We start from the raw sequence: 18,031 nt of genomic DNA, 5'->3' as shown, positions 1-18,031 counted from the left end.
AAAAGTTGATAAAAATGAAATCTAGACCTGTGTCCTGAGGGTTGTTTCAAATCTAAGCATGAGTTAGGAACTGGATTTAAATGCAGAATATGTTGTCCCTATACAGATAGTGCCACTTGTGAAGCTAAGAGTACTGAGATGAATCTGCTGTTGCTTTGACTAACCACCAAAATGATTACCAAAGGAACTAATTATTTTGTAGCTCTTTCCCAGGACTGACATACAATTACTTTGTCTCTCTGCACCAGAAATCTGGAATGTTTCTGCAGTGAATCTGTGACACTGTTTTGAGTGCAATGGAATCATTTTATGATTGCCTAAATCATTTTACTTATGCTGATGAAACTCAGAATCAGATCTCAGGACCGATGCTGTTCTGGTTTGGCCATTTAAAGGCATGGACCTAGAAGCAGAAGAGAAGGGGGGAAAAAAGGAAAATACTGGAAAAAAAACAAACTTTCTCAGATAAAATCTATACCTACTAGAATGGTTCATTTTCTAAGAAGATATATATTAATGTATTTGTCTTTTCAGGTCTTCTGTGGTTCCTCAGGTGTCCCTGAACTCCTTTCCTCGTTCTTTATTGTAGTGGTAACTAACTGAGGGAGCATCGAGGTTTTAAGCAGTTTGATTTGCTAACGTTTTTCTAAATTATTATTATTATTTTTTTTTTTTACCTTTCAGGAACCCTGGACATTTCTGGCATTGGGTATCATCTTACTTTACCATGTGACTAGAGAAAAAAGGAGCAGAAGCTAAGTATGTCAAAGGAAATCACTGAAAGATTACAAAGGTAGTGAAGAATGAACATACGGAACCACCATCAGGTATATAAAGTGCATGTGTAGTCTAAACATTCCTTCTTGAAACCCTGCTTACTATGAACCACTGTTGGTGTGTGTGAACAGTGTGGAGACTCTAAGCCCAAGAGCCTCCAAGTGCCTGGAAAATTATCATTAGAACTTTCAAGTTGCTAAAATAAGTCCCTGCTGAGCATGAAAGCTGTGGTTTTTCAAACGCTTATTGGCTAAATGAGGAGAAGTTTTCACAAGGTTCATAAAGACCACCTCTCTGATTGCAAAAGAAACCCCCTGGCTTCCCTGCCAAACTGCAGTGCCTGATTCAAAGCAGGAAGGTAATAATACATTTCAGAGAAAAGAATGCCTCAATAATATTTTAATACAACCAAATATTTTCCTGTGGATATATTCTCAGGAACAGCTGAATGGTTTCAGTCAACTTCTTTTTCTTTGTTAAACAGTAGTAACAGTGATCAGCCTGGCAGATACCTGGCACAGAAACTTAAATTCAGACTGTGTAAGTGCTGTGGCATTGTAGCCTCTAAGATTGCCAAAGAATTTTCATTATAATGACAGGCAGCACTGTCAACTTGGTCTGTAATTAATCCGGTTTATACAGTGAAGCCTGCTATTTCAGGAAAAAATGTAGATGTTCATTTGTTCACAGAAGGGCCATACGTCATTTTCCCTATTCCGTGAGAACAGCTGGAGTTTTGCCTGGGTAAGGATTGCATTATTAAATTGACAGCATAGAATAGAAATAGGAGGGTGGCCTTTTTCAAGGGAAGCTCCAGAAGCTGTGGAATCACAGTCCAGTAATTTAAGTGTTCTGTCTTTGTGAAACTCTGCATTAAATTTTCTTCAAATTAAGAATTTCATTAAAAGACAAAGGAGTCATGTCTTGGGTGAGCTTTTAGGAAGGATGTTGCCTTGAATCCACCCATAATGCTGGAGATAAGGAGTACTCACAGATTTCTTTGGCCAGGAAGGATCATTCAGTCCAGCTTTTTGTATACCATGGGCCAGTTAGATTCACGCAGTTTTTCTTGCACTTTGACTGAAACATATCTTCTCAAAAAATAGTTCATCAAGAAATTGGCAATATTTCTTTGGGTAGTATTTTTTTTTTCCATCCACACTGTTTAAAATTGCTCCCTATTTTGTTAATTTTAGTTTGATTTTAATTTTTTAATTTCCAGCAATTGCTTTTTTTTTTTTTTTTTTGATCAGACCGAAAGAATCTTATTGGAACATACTGTCTTCCTAAAAGGAATCTCTGTGAAACAATCAAATTATTCATATTATTCCAGTGATTAAATTGGTTAATATGTTTAGTTTCATTAAAAATATTGCCGAAAACACTTTTTTCCTGGTTCTGTACTCATTTTTGTAATTCTTCTCTGTGTCCTTACCTGCTAAGGGAAGTCCATCTTCAGCTTCTATTCAAATTATTGTGAGACAAGGGAGAAGTATTGTTGCATTAAATAGTAAATAAAGATGACAACTTTGTTTAGACAAAGAAGGACACTATAGCAAAATGTTTAAGCCTGAATTATACTCAGTGTTTCAGTGGGGAAAAAAAAGAAAATAACTGTAATCTGTACATTTTAAGGAATAGCGGTGGGTGGAGCGTACATTTCTTCTGTATAGTAGCAATCTACTGGCCAAAGCATTGTGAGTGTCTTGCACTTGAATGTAGCAAATGTGGTGTAGAGATACTATTGGGCAAGCTTTGCAGCATTGTGTTGAAAAAGATAAAATAGTGTCCTCTTTCTGCAGAGGAGAAAAGAGGCAAAGACAAAGTGACATTAGGAAGTTGGCATCAGTCAGAGGACAAACTGAACCCCGAAGCCTCCAAATGCAGCTTCTTGGGTTCCCTAGTTGATGCCCACTATGAATTAACCTGTCATACATTTGACAAATGCCACCTGGCATTTTTTTTCTTCGAAAATTGTTACTTTGTGTTAAATGTAGAATTATCACATCAGTTGTGAGATCTTCTCGTATAAGTGAGAAAAGGTGCAAAATTGCCACAATTCTATTCATTGTAATTTCAAGTTTAAACCTTATTACTTTTCTTAGTATGAGTCTGTTCTTGGATGTAGGTGTAATTGATCATTAATGCAAGACACACTGCTGTTAGACAGAAAGGCAGTTCATCTCATGTTAGCTTCTTTATTTCAAAGGCATAAAATACTTCAAGTAAGATGAAAATGAGGTGTTTAAAAATCCCACACTGTGAATCACTGATCATTGCCATACTTTCTCCATTTCCAAGGGTGAAGGATATTATTTATTTTTAAGAACATTCAAAGATTTCAGCTGTGATGAAATAGCCACCTTGTGCTTTGAAAAGAAACCTGGGACAGCTGATGTTCCATCATGTCTTAAAGGCACTGAGACGGCAAGTCAGAAGACCAGTAATTAGTGTTTATGCATGCAGCAGGGAGCCAGATAAGAGAGGAATAGCAGCCGATGAGAAAACAGTGATTTAAGAAACTATCCAGATTAACTGAATTGTTGATACTATGATGATAGCATATAGGTAGAGTGATCTAATCAGACACAGCAGGGACGTTCACATGTCACAGAATTGATACCAATGAATATGAGCCTTCTGCAATTATAAAATACGTGCTCAACAGGTTTTAGTGTAGTGAAGTGTATTGTAACAATAGTTTCTGGCTATAAGATTCCCCAAAGCATTCTATAAACTGACAAATCTGTGCAAGGTATGTAGTCAAATGTATTGTTCGCTGATTAACCTGCAGATGGAATTGAAATCCTGCTTGATGTGGTTACCAGGAATTACCAGAGACTTCTGTCTTTCATTCTAATCTGCATGAATTCAAATTATTCTAACTAACTTTAAGGTATTCATCAGAAAATTTAAACGGGCAGAAGTTTTAAGGACTTTAGAAAGCCCTGTGGAAACACATTCTTAATTTATACATTTAAAACCAGACAAGTGCTGTGGCCTTGAGTTCACTGTTGTTGCTCCTATGGCTTTGTGGATAGGCTGTGAAATGAAAGTGATCACAGTAAGTGTCACTACTGTGACAGAGTTAGGGACACTTTGTTTCAATGGGACCCTTGATCTGGAGAGGTTTTTGGTAGGTGAATTCTTTCTGGAAATCTCTATGTATATGCAAGGACTCCCTGTCTTAATTTCCCTATATAGTGCTCTCTAATATTCAAAGATACAATGAGACTATTTGCTGGACTTGATTATCACAGTGCTTTTAGTAGGTAATTAAGTTACTTATAGCATGGATCCAAACGAGCAAATGGTACAAGTCATTGGTAGTTTTCAGGCTGCAAATCTTCCTATTTAAAAAAAAAGAAAAAGAAGTAATTGAATCAAGCTTTTCAGACAAAAGCATCATTTTCTGTGAGATACTGAGTTGTTTTTTTTTTTATGTCAAGAAATATAAAATGAAGTTTTATGCACCAAATAGAATTTTAATTAAAAAGTACTTGTCATCTTGTTTCAGTGGAAACAGCTGCTTCATTTCTTTTGTTTAAACAATTAAAAACCTCACAAACCAACAACAAAAGTGCTCAAATAAATCTATCTTCTACATACAAATGTCTATAGGAAGTTAAAAGTTTCATTTAGTTTTATCAAGCACATGCAAATTCTTTGACACTCCCTTTCTCACAAATTTCCATGGTGTTTTTGTTTTTTTCTTTAAAACAATGAAGCACTTTTTTTTTTTTTTTTTGTTCTGAATTGAACAGTCTTTGTGGCACTAAAACCCTTCTGCGTCTTATGCTACCTTTCTGAAAGTGCCAGTGATCTTGGAGAAGGGAAAGTCAGGTTTTGGGGGTATACATTCAGCTCATTTTGAAGCTTGTTGCGCAGGCTTGGACAAATCACTTTCATTTCTTGCTCTTCAACTCCCCAAACACAGGAGGGAAATAAATGCTTCCTTCCCTCAAGCAAAAGCTGAGAGGCTCAGGTGGAAACTACTAGAGAAGGGCAAAGCACTGTGTAATATTATTAGCCTCGTTAATCCAGGTCAGCCCATTTGTTTCTCACAAAGACTGCAACTGAACTGAATTTTCTCTGTTCTGCTATTTGTATTTCCTCAGTGTTCTCCATCTTGTCTCCAAATGGAGCAATTTTAACTGTTGCTAAAGGGTTTAAAACTCTTGATTTGCAGCAATAACTCTCACCAAGATGCATTATGGGCACTGAAGTGATTATCTTGAACAGGCAGAAAAAGGAACGCTAACTGGCAATTGCATTCCAGTGTCTGCCCCTCAGCCTAGCACCTGCTTTACACACGCACAGCTCCATCGTGGAGAGCTTTATGCATTAGTAAGGGCCATTCAAGCATTTAATGGAGCTCTTTATATTGAAACAGCTTTGTTTGCTCCCATCTATCTTTTAGGCTTCTTTGCTGAAGACAAGTCCTTTGAAAGGATTCAGTTTTGTTATGACTCCATTCAGTGAGCCCTTCCTTACTGCCCTGGGTAGCTTTGCTGCCCTTCACCTGCCTGCAGATGGAAAAGGTACCCAATAAAGCAAAATTGTAGCTTTTTTTTTTTTTTTCCTAATCTCCCAACAAGACATTAAGTAAGTCCATGTAGTTGTTGCATATACTACAGTGTTGTTGTAAAGGTTTCTTTGATAAACTGCAAAGGGGCTCAAAGAATTTTAGAAGTCTGTGCATTTTTTTCTGCGTATCGTTCCTAGATGTTTAGACCTTATTTATACCTACATGCACGCTCCAATATTAAATATAACCAATTATTATTATTTTTGATAGACTTCTGAAACTCTCAAAAATGCAGCCCCTGAGCATGGAGAATAAGATTGTTCAGAAAATCCTAGAAAATGCATTAGTTTAGAATTAAAGCAGAATCACAAAGCAAATAAAACGTTGGTAGGAACAATGGCAATGATGCATTCAAATTAAGCATAAGCCATTTAATTGAAAAAGGTAAAATGAAAGCACTGTTTATTGAAAATCCACATATAAATTCGCCTCTTTTCAGGCTTAAAAAAAAAAAAAGAGAAAAAAAGAAATTTGTTTAGACTGTATGATTAAATTATGAACTTAATCCTGTTGTAGGGGGAAAAAGGAAATAAATCCTTAATAAGACAGAAGGAACCAGTTGATTACGTAAAGAAGCAACTTAACATTTCAAGACCTAGAGATTACAGTCCATCTGGGTGTAATTGCCTGCATATTTCTTTCATTTTAGACTTGACTCTTATTTCTTTAAAATATTACAGGCAGTCAAACTGTGTATTCAATAGTTCCGTATGTATAGGGATAAGGGTGGAGGATATAGCTTCATTCTGAATCTTCCAGTCAAGGAAGTTCAGAACTTGACTAGCATTCTCCAATTCCATGTTTTTGTTTGTTTGTTTTTGTTTTTTTGCATCCCCTCCTGTTTTCCAAAGTCTGCCCTAAATGGGAGCAAGACATCCTCTCCAAAACACTATGAAAAAATTTATTGATGTGTAATTACTGTGTAATAAGTGCAGTTTGACTTTGTCATTGTTGAATGGTACTAATATATGTCATTCAGACATGGTATTTAATTTTGAAAATCTGTATTTCCTTGCACTTCTTATTGAATTAGGAGTACTTTTTATTAATTTAAAAACAAGTGCCAAAGCAGATATATGGGCCAATAATAGTCTATTAACTTTTGCAACAATATTATAGCTTTCCAACTGGACTGAAATTAAATTAATATTTAAAACACCAAGCAAATGATAGATTATGGTGATGGGCCATTTTTTCCCCCTTAATACAGCATTTACAAAGTCTGTGATGTTACTCAGGGGATGAATTTGGTGGAAAAAGCCAGATCTTTCTCTGGTATAAATCAGCCTGCCACCTCTAGTGGCAAATAAAAGCAAGTTTTACTATACCATCTTTTATGGAAATAACCAAGGAAATAGTGTGGAGGTGGAAAAAATATCTGTTTTAATGGAATTTAAAGTCTTTAAAAGCATGTCATGAACCCATTTTGTGTTTGAAATAGTTGAACAATTTAGTGGCAGCAGCTACTTGTCTCAGATACTTGTGGTAGCCAACTCCTTCTGGTTAAAGCCTTATCAAAAAGCCTGTAGTAAATTGTATAGTTTCTCTCCATTTGAACAGTTTTTCACATTTGGATCTAACTGCAGTCCATAAAACCCATAGATAACATGGAAACATTTTTCTGTTAATCTAGGGCCAGTTTTAGTTTTAAGGATACAAACGGAGGCTTCCAATTACTGCATAGATTCAATTTTACATTCCACTTCCTGTAGTCACTCATCTCTACTAACTACTTAAAACTTCAGGGGGGCCACAATGTTTGCTAGCAGTGTTTATGACCACCTGCAGTAAACATGGGCTTGAAATTACACTCTGGGAGACCAGATCTGCCTGGAAATATGAAAGCCTTGTTTAATTCTATAGCTTTGACTGTCTCAAATTCATAACAAGAGTTGGGCTATGCTTCTGATTGACTGTGATTCATGTTCTGCCAGATGGGTAGAAGCCATCATTTGCCAAGAGAAGCACAACATGTTTGAAATACCGAAAATCACTCCAAACCTGTAAGTCAGAGTGCTTTTGACTGAAAAATAGACAGGTCGATATCTGAGACTTAGGTAGCTGTTTCACTTTGGGTAATCTGTTTAAATCGATGTAATGTTTGGATGGATCAAACGGATCATTTCCATTTGAGTATTGTCAAGGAAATGTTTAGATTGACTCTAAGAGATTATTCTGTTTGTTGGCTTGAAATGGTATCTCTGAGTAGGAATCTGTGCATGTGCACAGGCCAGGAAAGAGATTCCCCTATGTTACATTTGGCTGGTATTGCTTGTTCTATAGTACATAGAAGCTGTTGCTTTCTCTGGTTGTGAAACCAAGGAACTAAATTATTCACAAGATTGAAAGATTGAAAATTATACCTTTCACATTGTCTTTTCAGTTGCCTAAACTTCACCTGGAGAATGAAACTTGAACTCACTGTTGTCTGATATATTTTTACAAAACTGTGAAAAATAGTTAAATAGATAAATAGATATTAAAAATAGATAATGTACCTGGCTCATATTTGTGCCTCTCTTCAAGCTTTTCCTACACTGTAAATTCTTCTGCACTGCTTGTTCAGCAGCTGCCTTTCTTCATAATGGAGTTTTGGCAAAGAAATTGTATCAAGCTAACATACAGTAAAAAACACATATCAAACAAAAAACAACAAACAAAACCAGTTTCTTTGCATTTCTGTTTATGAGTCAAAATCAGATAATAAAGAAGTCTGTTCTTCAAACCAATGAGGCCATTCAATAACTTAGAAGACAGCTCTTGGATATATCTATACACAATCTCTCCCTTGTGGAGTTTTGCATGAAAGCATTTGTCATTTCAGTTCACATAATTATACATCAATGAAATATGAAAATGCCAACAGTTTTTCCCTATTTTCTTGGCACTGCAGCTGATTCACAGGGTAGTGCTTTCCTTCAATGTCATTATTAGGAGAAAAGTGCGAGAAATGAAGTAGAACTTCAGCATTCAGATTTTGGATGTTGAATTTTCCAAGTTTCTCAGAAAGGCTTTTTAAGTTAAGAGGATTTATGGCAATGCTGAATTCTAAACACATAACTCTGCATTTTTTCCCTTTTGGTCCATCCATGATTCTACTGGGGTTCAGCCAACATAATGTATTTTAGAGATTTCCAGAAAAGCCACATGGATGATCATTCCTGGCACATGAAAATGACAGTAGAGACTCTGCTATCCTGAAGAGCCAGGAGACTGCAAATTGACTGGGATGTTGCATTTTTTCATAATCTCTCACACTGGAACAACTACCACCATAAATACCATCTCTCCTCTTTGTACTTCTGTCAGGGAAACAAATAGGCAGTACAAACAACACTAGAATTTACGTTGTGTGTACGTGAAATGCTTAGATGGGATGCAGCATCCAAGGTAGACGTTCCTGCCCTCTCATTTCTTTATCACATTTTTATTCATGATGATTTATTTTCTGAATGCCTGACTAGACTTCTGCTCTCTGTACAGCAGGGCTTGGGTAGTGGTTGGAGCATAATCTTTACCCCCGTAAATCCTGGTCTCCACCCGATAGGATACTCCATGGCTTTCCAAACTGTGTGGAACAATTGGAGCAGATTTAGGTTTCATTTGAACTTGTTTACTGGCTCATCTCGTGGAGAAGCTGAGTAGCATTTTTTTTTTTTTTTTTTTTTTTTTTTTTGTCAGGGAGACGTAAAGTAAGTGCTATGATTAAAAGAGAGGGATTGTTCAGAGGTGCTTCCAAGTGTCTGGGAGAAGTGGCAGCTACTTTGAATGGATTTGAGCCTCAACATTTTTTTTTTCCCAATACTACTGAACATTGTTGCCATGTGGCTTTGATGGTGCTCAATGAAGAAAGCAGTGATTTTCTCCAGGACCAAGCAGCTGCCAGTTTTTCTAGTTTAATACACATTCATCTTTGCTATATTCAGAGGAACAGGTAATGAAAATCACCATATTAGTTATGAGCTGTCTTGAGCGAAGAATTTCAATTACTGTCTTAGAGTGTCAGCTTACTGCAGAGAAGGGATACAGCATGACACATCAGAATAGCAAACTTGTGACAGATCCATTTTAATTGCCTTTCTTATCTTTACTTAACCTCTAGCATTGTAATAAAAAGGAGAAGGGAAGAGAGGATCTAACCTTCCTTTCTTAAAGACAATAGTGGAGGGTAAAGAAGAGGATGGAAAGGCAACCAGCAGTTATTAACCTATGAAACAACACTGTCAGGGAGTTCCTCCACTGAGACTGGCTGGTGTGTGTTCCCTGTCCTGATCAAAACAGTTTCCACATAATCATCTGATCAGATATTCTTGCTGCTAGCCACTGCATTATTCATCAGATGAAGAGGACCAGCTGGTGATCTTTTGTCATAAACAGGGTTTTGAACAAGGTAGTAATAGAAGCTCTGCCAGTGATTCCCCATACTCATATAGGAGTGTGTTTAGGTTGCTGCCTCTAAAGTAGTAAGGTTTGTTTCTTGTCCTCGGTCTGTCCTCCAACTTTTCATCTTCTCTGATCCAGAATTATCTTTACTCAGGTAGGGGAAATGTTTTGTTTGTTCAGTGAGGTTATTACCAGGCTTGCTACCTACCCAGCTTGATTCTGTACAACTCTGTTTCACTGCACAAGTATCTTTCCTATCAAGTATCTTTTGGGCAATGACACAAGTTCTGAACTCTTCAGTACTCATGATCAATGCCATACTGAATATACAGTGATAGGCTTTATTGGTGAATGCTAGAAAACAGGATAAGTCCAGGTGTAAAGAAAAATCAGTAAATCATTGTTTGGGAATAATTTTGCCTTTGGAATAAAAATGACTTTAAAAGTGATAAGACTTCTATAACATATCAGAATTATAATTACTGTGTCAAAAGGATGTCCTAATCACCTCTAATCCATCCCATGTCTACAAAGTATAATTTGAATTTTAGGTGCTGATTCTTGCCATCTGTGCTGTGGGCAGAGCAAGATCAGCCTACTGTTGTATTTCAAAATGACTGAAGGGTGCAAAGTAAACAGTATAAAAGATGAAAAAGCAGCCTGGAACTTTGAATGGGCTCTTGGGATCTGACTCATGATTTCTACTTGACAGTAGCCTTTTATGTTAGACTAAATATGTGACATAAATATTCATGAACAATCCTGATGAAACATGCAACACAATCTTTCAGCTGTGTTTGTAGATTCTTCACCTGATTCCTTAAAGATGCTACTGGTATGCTGTTCACTTAAGTTATTTTATTCATTATGATGTTGTGGATGTAATGTTTCAGGATATAATCAAGAATTTTTTATCATTATGCACCTGTACTTGCCTCCTAAATATCATTCTTTAAAGCCTTAGAGAATTTCTAGAGGTTTTTAAAAAGCACTTGATTTTTACGCACATGAAAAATTATTAATTTATTAACAAAGGTTGGATTTGATAACACTACTTTATGTTTCATGGGAGCGTCCTGAGACTTTTTGGTAATTACTTCAAATTTCTCATTTTTCCAGTGAGACAGGAGATTTAACAGACATTCAGTCCTAAAAGGGAGTTCTTTTCTCTGATGACCAAGGTTTTCTTTTCCAAGTAACGTGTGCAGCTTATTGTGCTGTGCTTCCTTGATTTCCCACTTGGTCTCTGTTGCAAAGTTCTTCCTGTGCCTATGTTGCCAAAATGGTGCTGTACCTTAAAACACTTTATTATGGACCAGGAGGCTGTCTGTGCTGGATAAATTCCAATTCAGGATTCTGTCTGTTTGATCTCTATTATGAGCTCATCTTTCCTTGTGCTGAATCCCCCCAAATAACAAGATCAGTTCTTGAGCTTCCTATGAGTTGCAAAATCTCCTGTACGCTCGTGCTCTTTTTGTAGCCTCTATGTTTCATTTTGCCTGGAATTCATGTTTCTGTATTAGAATTTCATAAATGGCCTCCTGTGCTTGAGATAACTGAAGCTGCTAAGACATATCAAATGATTCAAGGATCACTCATTGTCAGGCACAAGATATGTTGATTTATTTTTTATTTTTATTTTTTTGTATTGCTTGCCAGTATAGCACACACAACCACACAACTATTTGGGTATTTTGCAGTTTTCTGAAGTTCTGGGGAATTTAAGCTCTTGCTTCCTTCATACAGTTGACTCTAACCCCTGGAACATGCAGTTTTCAGTATTGTGTCTGAACAGAGAATTTGGTATCCTCAAAGTTATGTATCTCAGTCCTTGTATCTCAGTTTTGCTATAAAAACTTTAACTTGAGACTACCACTACCTATGTACTTTGTCAAATGCAATTTCACTGTCCTTTTAATGAATTGTAAGACAGTGCTATTAAGATCACTAAAGCTACGTATGGAAGTGTTGATTAACCAAGCCTGAGACTTACCTAGTTGCTGAAATTGTTCCTTGTGTTCATATCGAAACTTGAACTTTCTTTGAACTTTTCAGTAATTAGGATATATTTCCACTTTTGAGAAGTGAGGCTCAACACTGTTTCCAGGTTTAGTTACAGAGAATCCAAAACACCCATTTCCTGTTGGCTGTCCCCTGGTTAAATTTCAAGTCAACCCACATAGTGTAGTTTTGACAAAAATAAAAGCAGGGGGGGATGCGGGAGGAGAGAAAAAGGCTATATCTTTTATTTTCCTTGAAAATGTCACATTAAATTACCAAGTAATAAGGTTCTGCTCTGTATCCTTCACTGATGTGCAGAAAACTACCATGTACTTGTCTGCATGATTAAAGTTGGAATAAGGGTGTAGGCTACAGGTCACACAAGAACCAGGTACTTAACTGTTCAACATATTGTTAACTCCTTGACTATTTTTGATCCACAAGGCAGAAATGGAATTCAGTCCAAATGAATGATAAATTATGTATAAAAATGCAATGCTGTGTTAGTATTTAGTATGACATTTGTGGCTATCCACTACAGAAAAATATATCCCTGTATTTCTGTCCAAAGATTTGAAGTGTGAAATTACTCTGAATAATGATGGCATCGCCCTAAGAGATCTCCTCTCAGTGTACTCAAAATCAGTTTACCTGGCTTCTGAGATGACTCATTAATGCGCTTTGATGGTATGCACAAGGAATTAAGATTATATGGTTCATTTAGTGATGGCAATTGAAAGGCAAAGAATGGGAAGAGTAGGAGAAAAGAGTCTTGTGTATTAGAAATACAGCTGTATTTTATTTGAGGATTACTTTCCGGGGGGGAGAGGTGGAACAACTCTTTGCTGAGACTTGAACTTTAAATCAACACAATTACCAAGCTGCTTTGGCAGGTACAGTCTGTACATCATTTAAAAAGACTTAAATGGGCATACTGGTGTCCTGAAAATCAACTCAGGCAGTTTATTCTATAGACTGGAGACTCTGAAGTAGAACATATGAAGGAGATTATGGCAGATTTAAATGAACAGCTTGATTTACAGGGTAGTGGGAATAACAGAAGAACAAAGATCAAGTCACAGAAGTAAGCTGAAACAGACAATGTGAGTGTGCAGCTTTTATGGAACCTGAAGAAAGATGAGTTTGAATCCATTTTAACACATTTGGCATAGAGCATTCTGCCAACTTCCCCTCAGTCGCCTGTGATCCTCAGAAGGTGACAAAGCAACAGGAGCACCTCAATCATAACCATGGGATCACAACAATGTTATTCAGATGAAGATTAGGCTTTAGCAAGTCTTGATGGGAATGGCATCCTATTACAGAAAACAAAGAAGGAAACAAACTGGCAAACTGGAACTGTCCTTGTCAGCCACTGGGAGAGACTGTAGCTCTGAGGCAACCTCCTTTGCTCCCCTGATTCAGCTTCAGCACCACACAAGGCATCAGGGAGCAGTCCAGACCATCAGGAAGTCCATGACTAGGAGACAGATCCAAGGTCAAGCTGGAAATGCAAATTGGGATCAAGCCTAGTGAAGGGAATGGGAGGTGGATACAGTCCTTGGCTGTGAGAACAATGAAGGTGGCTGCAGTCCTGGTCTGACAGAGCAGCCATGACCTTGTAATATAGCGATGTGCCATGTTTGCACCATTAATTTAGCTTTAACTGCTTTGCATTTAACTTTAATCTCCAGATTGCCTGTTTGCTTTGTGCTGTTTTGGCTCCCACCACGATTCTGTCATTGGAGAAATGAAGTGATTAATGACATTTAAATTAATTAAATCAATCAATTAATTAAATTAATCAATTAAAATTAATTAAGATGATTGGTGAAATTAATTCCCGTAGCTCAGATCCCACTGCCTGCTTTACTTTTGTGTCCTTGGTGCTGGGGCACGTTGTGGTGACTGCCTGGTGGGCACCAAGAGGAAGTCTCCTAAGGCACAGATCTACTGCATTAATCGCCAGAGGGCTGCAGAAGCCTCAAGAACCTCTGACGTGTGATTTGTTTAGTTTCTACTAAACAAGTGATTTGACAAGTGATTTGTTTAGTTTCTACTTCTCCACCCTGTTCCCCATTTATCAGATTTAGGAATGGTTGAAGAGGCTCTGGTTTTATTTTTTTTTGAGGACTGATGGTTATCACCAAGAGATTGTTAGTATCTCTTGTGTTGACGTCCTGGTAAGATCTCTGGGACCTAATCAGAGCAGCTTGCATTTTTAACTGAGTTTCTGTTTAGACTGTAAGTGGTTCTTTTGGCATCAGCACAACTCTAAGAATATTTAATAAATTCAAGTAATTAGCAGTACAAATGTAAGGAAAACTCCTCTAAGATATGCCATAGAGTGGCTGCTAAAAATCCAAGCGGTTGACTGACACCAAAAAATAACATAACAAAAGGAGCATATTTTATAAAATCGTTTAACTTGTAAGGTGGATTGAAAGCATTTTGGAATTGCATCATCCCTGGCAATCCCACAGAATTTTTCTTAGAAAAAGGTTTCTTGATAATTCTGTTGACACACAGGTGAGGAATCTTCATAATAAAATGGTTTCTTAATATAAAGGGCTCCAAATTTGTACAGAAAATATTAAAAGGTAAAGGTAATCAGATTTTTTTTTGCTGAAACTTTGTTGATTTTATTCAGATTATAAGACACTTGTTTGAACAGTTTGTGTAGTCCTAATTACTGTTACTCGTGTGTATACCCTAACAGTTTGCTCATTAAGCATTTTATGCCTATAGTATGTTACAATCTCAATAGTTAAGAACAGGAGAAAAAGAGTTGCTAAAGGCAAGAAATAGAGCTAAAAGTCAATAATGTTCTGTCTACACTGCTAGGTAAGGGAAGTTCTAAGAGGCTGCAAGTGCAGATTGTAAATGGGCAAATGAAGACTATATATGGATCTAGGCTATATTTTCTGAAGCACACGAGGACTAATGTCATCAAATATACTGCTAGTACATGAACACCCTAGGACATACGGCATCTCTCCAATTCATCTCCAAGGCAATGATTTGAAGAGGGAATGGTCTGAAGCTGAACTTCATTATGCCTTTAGAGACTTCTGTTTTATAATGTAGCTGTAACTGATGATCACATGCAGAATTTATGAATCAAGAAGTAATCTCAGATCTTCTAAGTGCTAGTCCAGAGTCCTGATCTTTTCTTTTATAGAAAGTTTTTCTTGTTTTTAGGTTCTTTTAGTCAGTGTTCAAGTCTGTGTCTTACAAGCCTGTTAAATTTCAAAGTACAAGGTAAATACATTCCAAGCAAGTTCTTAAAGCGCATAGCTCAAAACTACAGAATTAAGGAGTTACTTGTTGCTAAGGCATATACATGTGCAGTATTCATATAGCATCATAGACAAGCCTGGAAAACATCAAGAGACTAAGCAGAATACAGGAGTTGCCAAAAACAAGAAACCAAATAAAGCAGAAGAAAGGATGGCGTATCCTGGAGAGGGCTGATTACTGAATCTGTAAGGAGAAACAGCATAACTTTGTCAAATAACACAGTTTGAGAAGAAGTTAAGGGCATTGAAAGGAGCTGGATGATGTTTCCCTGGAGACCTCTGGAGCAATTAGAGAAAGGAGAGGATTGGGAAATTTATTTACAGATAAAAGACAGTAAGAAGGCCTAAGGCTTTGATTGTAGGATTAATTACTTGGATATTGATTTAGGTAACAAGTATGCAAAAGCCAAGGAGGATGTATTTGAAAAAATACTTCTAAGGGTTGTTGCCTTAAAGAAATACATCAAAAACTATGTAATCTGAGGCAATTGGGGGTTGCTAAAATCATGAAATAGATGACAAGATAATACCCAGTATTTTCCCACAATCTTTATTTCTTACAGGTCTCAACAAAACTTCCTGTGGTGAAAAACAGATTTGCCATTTTTGCTTGCATCCACAGTCCTGTATTCTTGTATTCTTAAGTAGTAGCTTGAAATAAATAGAACCATTGGAACTCAGTGAATGAAACATTATTTAATCCTCAGTTTTTACTTATACACTAGCCAAATTCCTTTTCATTTGTGCAAGAGTAAGGACAGAACAAAGCCCTAAAGTTTTGGCAGTACTATTTGTTAAATACAGACTTAACCTCCATGTTTGTACTGCAGTGATGCTTAAATTTCTGTTAACTACAAAGAGAGGAAGAAAGTGGTGGATGCTTGTTTTTATTCAGTCCCTGCAATTAAGCAAAAACTAAACACAGAAGATCTAAGACATCTGGAAAGAGGTGAGGTAATGACTGGACATGTTCTGTGGTGTCTGAAGCAGCAATGCAGGGGATTATTGGTAAGAGCAAACTAAGAGCTGCAAAAGAGAGGTCCTTTAAGAGCCAAACCAATCAACTCTGGGGCAAGAGAGAAGGAAAATATATGAAGGGATAACCAGGATGAAGATTATGGAGATGAAGTGTGAAGTTTCATGCTGTCTAAAGTGAAGATGGACCCAGCCATCTTATTTGAAGCAGAGGCAACACTTGGTAAGTAATATTGACAGTACAGCTTTCTTATCACACATGCAAACAAGCAAACAAAACAACAACAAAAGCTGCTCAGAACAGGTTTTCTGTACAACCTGTACTTCCAGGTGAGAGTTTACATACTGGCATTCTCATTGGTCTACTCTCAGCATTACTGAACTCTGTCTTGCGGCTACCTGTATACCCAACAAAACCTGCTCTACAGGTGTTTTATATGGGTATTGCCCCTCTTTCTATCAGTTAAATGCTTTTTCTGTTGGGGTGGAGTTTATCATTTACCAGTAATGACATTTCATTCTTGTCTTCACTTCCTTGCTTTCAGAGGGAAGCCAGCTCTGACACCATTACTATTTATGTTTTTCTTGTGTTTACCTGATTTACAAATGATTGCCTCTTGTGGAGTATAATTTAGTCTGAAGGCAATGAAAAATCCCTTTATCCTTTTAGAATCTCAAGGGACAAACTGTGAAGGACCAGATCATTGGTGATAATATACTTTGAATCACAAGAACTAGTCATCAATAGAAGTAATTTTCAAGGAAGTGTAGAGTTGTACAAGATACTGACTAAAACCACTAAATATTGCTTAAGAAGCTCTCGATCTCCGTTGCTTGCTAGAGTTGTCTTGCAACACCATATTGCCCCTCCTCTGTGCCAGCCCAACTGTTAGTGCAGTTGCACACTCTGTGTTCTGGATTCAGCTCCTCTTCACCTGAAAAGGGAAACGGTTATCTTCAAGCTGAATTGTTTCAGAGTCAGTTTGTAATGTGATTTCCCAAATAGTTCTATGAACAAAACTGAAGCAAAGGGGGAAATAGGAGACCTTTTAACTATCTTCACCATCAAAGTTACAGCTTAAGCTTATCTTGACACAGAGGAGATGCTACTGTGTGATCTATATGCCCTACTAAAGCTTTGGCAGTTTCAAATGGTGCATTGCCTTGAAATACCAAATGGGCTGTAACCCCAAATGGATTTCAGTGAAAATTGCATTTGCTGTTAAATGCTCATACAGCTATATAGCATTCTGCTTCATCTATGAAATCCAAGACGAAATATTTAAAAGTGAGCTGGATGAGTCTTGAAGATCTTCCTCTAAGAAGTCACCTCCTTTCACGTAGAGGGTGTTCTGCAGTGCAGAAGGCATTACAGCAAAAGGTGGGCATGGATTCATTGTGTGTGGGAGGAATTGAAGGACTGAGGTGTTCTCTATACATAAATATCTGCTAATGTTGCTGTGCATGCTATTATGTGATCTGGTAATACCCCACTGGCTCATCCCACTTTTCTTACATACCTTCAAGACTACATAATGCGGGTCTCTTTCAGCAGATTTAGTGGTATCATTGCATGATAGGTCTGTCCCCTCTCATTTCTAATCTTCCTGTTATGCTTTAATCATCCTTGGATCCAAAGGGCTTGTACAAATGAGGTTTCTGCCACATACAAGGTGCAAGAGAATGGTAAACATAAACAGTAACACAATCTGAAAGTATGTGTATAATAGGGCTGGAAACTGGAAACTGTTCTCATACCCCAAGCTCTGTTTAACAGTTTTCAATAGAGAATAAGATCGGAAAAGACGGTGAGAGTAGAAAATATATATGGCCATATCCAAAGTTGGCACAGATCAAATTTGTTCAACTGCATAACTTGGAGTAGTATCGATTTACCCCAGGTTCTGGCAAAGAGAAAGTTTGTAAATGTCACTGCAGAGGTTGGTCAGGCACAGTAGATTGGGGGTGCTTCCTACCAACACCACCACAATTGTGTGTTGAATTAACA

The 18,031-nt window shown here is 37.2% G+C and overlaps 1 long non-coding RNA gene across 2 annotated transcripts in view; it reads left to right on the top strand.

Moving 5' to 3' along the window:
- Nucleotides 1–689: 689 nt before the first annotated feature.
- The window catches only part of LOC137858163 (uncharacterized), a 29,640-nt gene continuing 12,298 nt past the window's right edge, over nt 690–18,031 (top strand). For both annotated transcript variants that reach the window (XR_011097538.1, XR_011097536.1), the window contains exons 1-2: nt 690–827; nt 15,612–16,246. This is a non-coding gene — a long non-coding RNA (uncharacterized lncRNA). The remainder of the gene's footprint in view (nt 828–15,611; nt 16,247–18,031) is intronic.

The sequence above is a fragment of the Anas acuta genome, chromosome 5 (assembly GCF_963932015.1).
Source record: "Anas acuta chromosome 5, bAnaAcu1.1, whole genome shotgun sequence".
Classification (NCBI taxonomy): domain Eukaryota; kingdom Metazoa; phylum Chordata; class Aves; order Anseriformes; family Anatidae; genus Anas; species Anas acuta.
This window is presented reverse-complemented; position numbering and strand designations above follow the sequence as displayed.